Raw genomic sequence first — 8,455 nt, 5'->3', positions numbered from 1 at the left:
AAAAGGTTTGTGAAGTAGCGGGCGAGGAGGAGGAGGATGAGGAGGAGAGGGGCAGTCTGTGGTCATCAGTCACTACTTTCTGTCTGCGCTGTGCTCTGCAGCTGTTCAGCCACAGACAATAGACATGATTGGACCAGACACAGCAGGACGGCAGTCTGCTCCTGTGAGACCAAACCGCCTCACATTATAGTGTCTGTCTCCTCAAAATAATAATCAAAACTTCAGTTATGACATCCTTGTTTTGAAGTGTTTAAAAGGGAGGCGTGGAAGGATCAAGTGTCCATTGCGTGAGACTCATGATCACCCAACCGCCCACAATGTTTGTCTAAATTAAGATTGTGCTGCAATAATTTCAAAGTATGCAGATAACACAGATATGACTTAATTTAAATTCTGAGGGTGTAGACTGAAGGCAACACTCCTCCTACCCCATGTAATGGTTTTTATTAGCTTTAAACTTAATTTGGTGTTAATTTATGATATTAGGATCCTGAGTTATTTTCAGAAACAATGCGGAATAACCTAAATAATTGTAAATGGTATGCAGATATACTTTTAAATTGTGTTTTTATTCAATTAATGTCCCAAACGCAGTTTCTAATTGCATTTGAGTGCAGTCATCCAGCACACAGTATACAACACATCTCAGCAGAAAGACATGACGGTGAAAAGGTCCACATCCTGATTTTACCCCTAAAATCCTCAGTGTTGTTTGTTGTCAGCTCAAGCGTGCAGATTTCACTCTGGAGAAGATCCAGATTTTGGTTACTTTAATGACTCCGGCTCAAACATTGCGCATACACCACGGAGACTTTCTGGGCTGACGTCAGCTTAATTTGGCAAAGTTAAAAACAACATTTTCAGAATAAAAGAACTCAAGATTGTCGCCAATCTTGGAACATTAGTTGCTTTGCACCTATGGTTCCTTTGTCAGGAAATATCTATGTAATGCCGCGACCTCCCTGTGTTGAAGCCATGGTGCGAGCTCATCCTGCTGATATGCCCTAATTATGCAGTCGGGCCCCATGCAGCGAAACACACACACACACACACACACACACACACAGATACACGCATACGCCGAAGAAGGGAGGGCAGACATCTGGTACATGAGAGCTATGATTAATAGGTTAATTAGAAACGGGCTCATCAAATTCACTTTGCACATCAAAACTGGATCTACACATGACAGCACTTACTCTGTGCTCGAGTGTGTACGTGACTGGCTGCGTGTGTGTTCCCGCCTGCACCAATCAGCGGGGGCCTCAACCCATTTGCCCGGCTGTGATCAGAGCCATTTTCCTATCTGATCGCCGAGCAGCGAAGCCGGCTGCCTGAGACTTGATTGTTTATCTCCGTCCCAAAAGAGCTGAGGCAGCGAGCGGGAGAGCTGCTCTCTTTAAAAAAAAAAAAAAAAAAGTGGCATCCAATTCCTCTATGTCAGAGTAATTGACTTCTAGTGAGGTCCGCCGCTCTCCTGAGCGCCTCTGCCAGGCAAATGTGCCGCTAACCCAATGCTGTGCAGGGCTAAGAGGTTAGCTTAGATTTAGCCGGGCACTGGAGACTCAGATGTTGAATTTCAATGACCTGTCAAAGGTTTGACAAAAGCGGCTGCTGCTTTACATTATTTTTACATTCTGAGGGAAAAACAGCTTAATACTCCAGAGTGCTGCGCACGCCTTTGAATATTTAGTGTTGGTTGCTGACATTTTGATGAGTGAAGTCTCTTGAGTCGCTCTGTTGAAGATTTGCAGTATTGGACAGATATTTTCAAGAGCCGGGCTGATAGATAGCCATTTTGTCCCTCACCGAATCATTCACTCTTCCAAACACATTTTATCATGGGACTGAAGTGTTGGACTAAATTTGGCTTCAGACTTTGATGCATTCAGATTTCACCGTCTCGTCTCTCGTGGCCGTGGTAATTGCACTGTGTGCCTGTTTAGAATCCCTGATGTTTTGACTGCATAAGTAATATGGATCATCATCATTAGATCCTTACTGTTACATTAAGGAAACGTCCGGGAATTTAGGGAGCAGCAAATTGGTCTCTCATGAGTGAGACTGCAAACTGACATCCCCATATTTTTCTTATAATATATATTTATGACTCCTTTAATATTGTAGTGTCACATTATGGACTATGCACTCAATGTGGTGACAGCTCGTTGCTTTCATCAGTAGATGCCGCTATACTGTAGCAGGGGGTAAACTTCCGACTCGAGCCACAACCAATCAAGTTCATTGCAGAATAACTGAATTAATTTCTACTTTCTTGCTGCTCTGCGGGTTAATTCAATACTTTAAAAATACTCTGACACTGTAACAAAAAGTCCCATTAGGTTTGACAAAGACAAATGTTCAAATATAGTTGTACTGCGGTTGTTTGTGTTAAATAAAATTGAAAGCTTCAGATTTTGTGAGGTAAATATTGTATATTTATCTGAGAATACACCAGACATCACTATGTTTCTAGAATGACTACATTTAGTCATGGCTACCTGCACTTGGTGTATGTTTTATTGTGATCACAAAAGAAATGCAGCTTAATGAATCGGGTATTTTTTATTTTATAAGGACTTGCATTTACTGAAAACATTTCAGTTAGTGGGAAAAGGGTTCAGGGTGTTGTGGGGGAGTAAGATCAGGCCATAACAACAGTATCATGTTAGAATAACAGGAAATTGCTTGTTGCTGGGGAATTGAGAGTCAATGTGAATAAATGTGTAGTATTGTAAAATAGTAGGAAATTAAAGTTGAGCGCAAAAAAACACATTTGGTATTTGTTTAAAGAATTATTTTTCTTGATGTCTTGAAAGTACTTTATTCGTGAATTGTAATTCTACATAAAGTATACAGTGTGTGAACAGTCTGGTTTTGGAGTTGGAGACAATGACTGAATGTCTGAGCCAAGTGATAAAATACGATAGTATATCCTGCTATATTCTCGCGAAGTGACTCGTTTGCAACTACGGCTATCATCATCTATCAGCTCGAGACAGAAAGTTTCACATCCAGAGTGTGGCGTAGAGTTACCACATCTAAATGAATCATAAACCTCCAGTCATAATGTGATTCTTTCTCTTATATGAGTGCGTTTCCATTCGAATCACTGAAAACAGTAGCGGCAGACAAACATCAGTGTGTTGATGAGGAGGAGACTGCTATTTTGCTATTTTTCCATCACGTTTTCTACATCGATTTGTTTGTTTGAGGTTTGACCGGTGCACTTTTTATTGATGTCATCTCGTTGCGCCCACTTCTTCTGCAGTGGTTTAATGGCACCGGACTGGCAATTTAGCGCCAACTGCTGTTTATCTCAATAGAGGCACACTGCTGATATTCACATAACAGCAGTGAAACATTCATTTGCATTTTCATGTGCTGATCTTCTGAAAAATCTATAAAAATAAATAAAAAAAATTGCGTTTAACTTGACTTTTGTATCTTTGAGAGTATTTATCATATTCCCTCACTATTCTAGTCCAACAGAAAGAAACAGGAGACGTACTTGTTGCGTAGGCCGTGGTGGTTGTGGCGAAGAAGGATGTGGCTGGTGAAGTCGATGAGGCCGAGCCTACCGGTGCCATTCGAGACTTCTTTGCCCATGTCTGCTTCAGCTGCTCTGAACAGCAACCGGGGCCTCCGACACCCTCATGACCCCTGCTGACCTGCAACCGAGAGAGGCACGGGGTTAGCTCTGTGCTGCGAGGGGTGAGAGAGGTCAGAGGTAAGGGAACTGACCCGCAGGTCGCGTGGACTGACAGCGGTCGGGATTGTCAGCGACTCTGAAACATCTGTGTGTCGGACCCAAAAGTAAAAGTGTGGCCGGTGTGTATTTCTGGGCCTATGCGTGCCTATGCGCCATAAATAATGGATGAGCACAGAGATGAGAGTGCGGCGGAGGCAACAGGAGAAGGCACCCCTGCCAACCTCGTAAAAACCAAGCATTAGGAATTCAGAGAGCAGCGGGGGAAGATAGCATTTCTCAGCTGAAAATCCTCTGCCATTTGGTGGCACATAAATTTCAAGCCGTCTAGCGCACAATCTCTATTTTCCAACAAATTCCTTTTTTGTTGAACTACAGGGTGACACTGGTGGGGCAGCGCAGACAACTGAAAACGGCAACAACGACAACGCTGCACAATATTGGAGAAAAAGTCTTTATTGATGCAGTAAATGTGATTACCAGCCTTATTAGTAAACCAGCATTTTTCTGTGCGCTTACTCTCATCTATTCTGCTGAACTGCTGCATTCCTCCTCAATATTGTGAAAATTTGAAATTTTTGCTCGACTATCTCTGGCTTCGTTGCCAAATGAGGATGATGATTGAATAAGGTCTTGTTTGGTCTGATTAGCCAACCGACGAGCTCTACTTCCGACTACTTAAGAGTGTATGTTCCCTTACAGCAACATATATAACTGACCCTTGCTCGAGCTTCTCGTTTCCTCTCTGAGTTTCTCTCGACCTCTCCCTCCCCCCCCTAATCTCAGTGAGCGGGCGAGGTGCCATGCTGACTCTGGCACCCGGCGGTGCCAGGGCCTGGCTGCTGCTCCCAACATGATCTTGGTGCGACCCTCGTGCCAGCCAAAAAGGTCAAGTGGAATCCCTGCTCACTTTATAATCCTCCTTCTTCATGACACCTCTGAGGCTGCAGACGGAGATGGTGATGATGACGCCATTTGGTGCACTGCTTTTGTTCAAAATGCCCAAACCAAACGCTGACACTACGAGTGAGTGACCTGAACACGACCTCTTAATGCAATTTAGTGTTAAGTCCTTAACGTTGTCACTATATTTGCTAGAAAGGCGATCTCATCCAGTGATATAATGCGAGTAAAAGGGGAACTGAATCCTTCAATCTTGAAATCTGAATTGCCAACTTGACATTTTAGAAAATTTGCGAGCTAAATGTCCCCTTCAGCCTGTAGCGTTTCTGCCCGGCCGGCGTTGGCAAACTGATAAGCGAGAGGCCCACGGCAGGACCCATTCATCAATGTTGATGTCATTAATACGAATACTTACATCCGGAGAGTACACAACCTCGTGTTTGCAGTTCGTAGCCAGGCAATCTATTGCGGTATGTTGGTCATCTTAAGACAGAGCCAAGTCTCCTCTCAATAGCCTATATCTGTTTTCCCAAGCTGCTCTTATCTTGACCCCTCTGCTCTTCTTTTTGCCTGCTTATCTCTCTCTAAATGCACCCAGCACTTTTTTTTTTATTCTGGTGTGACGGGAGTATCATCTCTGTGCTGTGGCTCCAGATTTCTGCAGGCAGAAGTGTTTCCAATTCGAACCGCTGTGAATAGGAGTGCAAGCTAAATGTCTGAAATGGAAAAATGTGGAGCCTGCTCAGTAATTCAGTGCGGGTCCCGCAGCTATCACGCACGCACACACACACGCGAAGTGTAAAAGTTGCTCTGACAGCGGTGTGTGTGAGTCTGGCCACGGGCGCTCCAGGTTTTATGACCAGAGCTGCTGAGCGGGCTTCAGGACTTCACACTGAGCCTGTGTGTGTGCGTGTGTATTATGCCGGAGACGGCCTTATGAATGCTAATGCCGCAAACAATGCAAACCCCCTCCCAAAGAAAAGAAAAAAATTCAGACACGGACACAGGGAAACATCACCACTTCTAAAACACACACACGGTGAACTTGTAGAGACGCTCCGCCTGCCTGTGCCTCCTCCTTTATTGTGCTGTAGCTGACAGGGAGTGGTTCATTTGTATTACAGCCGCCGCAGAGCGCAGCAACCTTAAAGAGGCTCCCTCAGGCATCGTTCAGCGTCACACCCGCCCCTTCACGCCACCTTTAATCGCCGTGCCCGACGGCGTATCGGCAGCCTCACTCACACACACACACACAGCTGCATCGAACCTGCCCGTCTGCACACAATCGGAGCACCAATGCACGATGGATTAAAATTCTCAATTAGACGGATTAGAAAACTGGAAACAGAAATAATTGTTGTCAGAAAACAAACAAACAAACAAACAAACATCAGATTGAAAGAAACTGACATCGAACCGGAAACTGGAGCGTGTGTGCGCGCGACTCTGTGTGTGTGTGTGTGTGTGTGTGTGAGGATGGCGGATCAGTTGGATGTGATCAGGAATAATAATCGATCAGATGTATTTGTTGTTTGTTATGAGGCGGATGTTTGTGTACCGGCAGCAGAACAATAATAAACAATAAACAGTAAACAGGCCCGACGGAGGATGAGGCGTTCAGGGGCTGGTTAGAGGGTGGGACTGTGCACTGTCAAGGCGAAAATAATAAGTGCTGCTCACAGCATCCGGTCCGTGTTTTCAAAATAAAAACTACTGTAGCATTCTCTAAAATAAAATAAACAAGTGTTTACAGACACACAGTGTTTGTTTGTTTACAGCGACACATAAAATAAACACGTCTCACATCCAAACAGTAAGAACACAGGAAGTGTGATGAGGTGGTGAAGCAGCAAGGGATCATGGGAGTTGTTGTCTTCACCACCATTTCCTTCATGTTTCTCTGATAACTGGACTGCGGCTAAAGCTAACAGAGCCACTGGTTCCCAACCTGAGGGTCGGGGCCCACTGGGGGTCGGCAGGCCTCGATGTTAAGGACTGTAAAATACACACAGTGGGCCGATATCTCAGCATTAAACTATTAAAGTTAACAGTTGTTTTTAAAGTGTATATGACATTATTATTATTATTATTATTATTGATCGCAGTGTATATTATTATTATTATTGATCGCAGGGTACAGTGACAGAGCTTCAGTCTCTGATCAACAGCCTCGTCCTGCATCAGAAAGCAAACAGCTGATAGATCAATAATCAATAAACAGTGAATCTGTCAGAAAGAAGAATATTAAGTCTGATTGTTAAAATGATAAAAATACAGAATACAGACAGAGAATGGATCAATATATCAGGAAAACTCATCTCTGATCAATATTCACAGGAAATAATCAAACTTTCTGCAGTTATTGATACTGATCAATATGAAATATAGATAATAAACTGGTGTAGTAAGTCACAGCTGGATAAACACCAATAAATTCATATTGTTTTCTATCGTTATATAAACGAGCTTACACACATAGAAAAAGATCATTAAAATAAATAAAATACATTTTATTTACTAATTTAATAAATAACTTAATTGAACAAAATTATAAACAAGTATTAATTGAAATTAATACAATTAAATTAATAATTAATTAATTATAAATGAAAATGAATAAAGATATTTTTATTTTATTTTCTTATTTAAGAAATAAATCAAATATGATGAATAAAAAAATACTAATAAAAAGAAAATGAAAATATTGTATCTTTTTTTATTTGATTTGATTAATAATTAAAATAATATAATAATTAATATTGATTAAAAGAAATAAAAAGATAGAAGTTTGTATTTTAATGTATATTTTATTTTATTATTTAATCAATAACTAAAATAAAAAAGTTTATATAATCAGTCAATAATGAAATCGATGCTGATATTGATGAACATTTAACAACAACAGTAAAAAGATGAATTCACAAAATAAAAGGACCGAACTTCCTCTTTTTGTATCAGAGGGGCTTTTATTGTGAAGGCAGTGGCCGGATGTTGTTGCGGGGTCTGCTGATGCGGGTTTGACGCTGCTGGATGCGGAGCTGCAGTGCGGACAAACAGGCTGGATCCGGAGAACCTGACACCCCACAGACCGCCTCTGACCGCCGACCCGGGTCCGCCTGCAGCCGGGTCGTGGATCAGGTTTTTGTCCTGGATTTGACTCCCGGATCCGGTCCAGCAGGAGGAGGGTCAGTCCGCATCCTCCCATCCTCCCATCCTCCCATCCTCCTCCTCCTCAGCTGCACCAGCGGAGCATCGGAGGAGGACCCGGACCCGGACGGCAGCGGGGTTTTACTGGGCGCTCCTGGACTCGGAGGGGACATTGAAAACCCGTTTCTTTCTGGACTCGGTGCGTCCCGGTCCCGCAGCGGGTCTGGACTCGGTCTGGACTGTTAGAGGAGGAATAAATGGTGGTTTAGTCCTGCGGGAGTCTGAGGCCCAAACCCCGGCCCCCCTTTAGAGGAACGGTGGGTTTTCTGGACCAGGACGGTCTGTGTCAGATCCCAGATGAAGATTCCCAAAAGGCGGAAAAGGAGCGGACGGTGCGCCAGGTAGGCCTGATCCGGAACCGACCTGATCCGGACTACAGAGAGAGAGAGTGTGTGTGTGTGTGTGTGTGTGTGCGCGTGTGTGTGTGTGTGCGTGTGTGTGCCACAGTGAGCGGAAGTGAATTTATTGATCCGTATCGGAGATATTTGATCAGATCGGGGCCTGATGATCATTTAATGGGCTCTGATTCATAACTCGGGTCAGTCCGGGCCAGATTTATTGATCAGCAGGATGTGATGGTGCGCATGCGCACAGAGGACCCATGACTGTGCACTGCAGAGAGAAAAGATTCAATAT

General features: G+C 43.4%; 1 protein-coding gene across 1 annotated transcript in view; it reads right to left on the bottom strand.

Moving 5' to 3' along the window:
- The window catches only part of LOC118339833 (R3H domain-containing protein 1), a gene marked incomplete in the record, with an annotated part of 42,110 nt that overhangs the window by 31,153 nt on the left and 2,502 nt on the right, over nucleotides 1-8,455 (bottom strand). The window contains 1 exon segment of the mRNA XM_035677601.1: nucleotides 3,512-3,671.

Source organism: Morone saxatilis, unplaced genomic scaffold (genome assembly GCF_004916995.1).
Source record: "Morone saxatilis isolate NCDOM2014 unplaced genomic scaffold, NCSU_SB_2.0 Contig6, whole genome shotgun sequence".
NCBI lineage: Eukaryota > Metazoa > Chordata > Actinopteri > Moronidae > Morone > Morone saxatilis.
The sequence above is the reverse complement of the archived record's forward strand: the minus strand, read 5'-3'. Positions and strand labels throughout refer to the sequence as shown.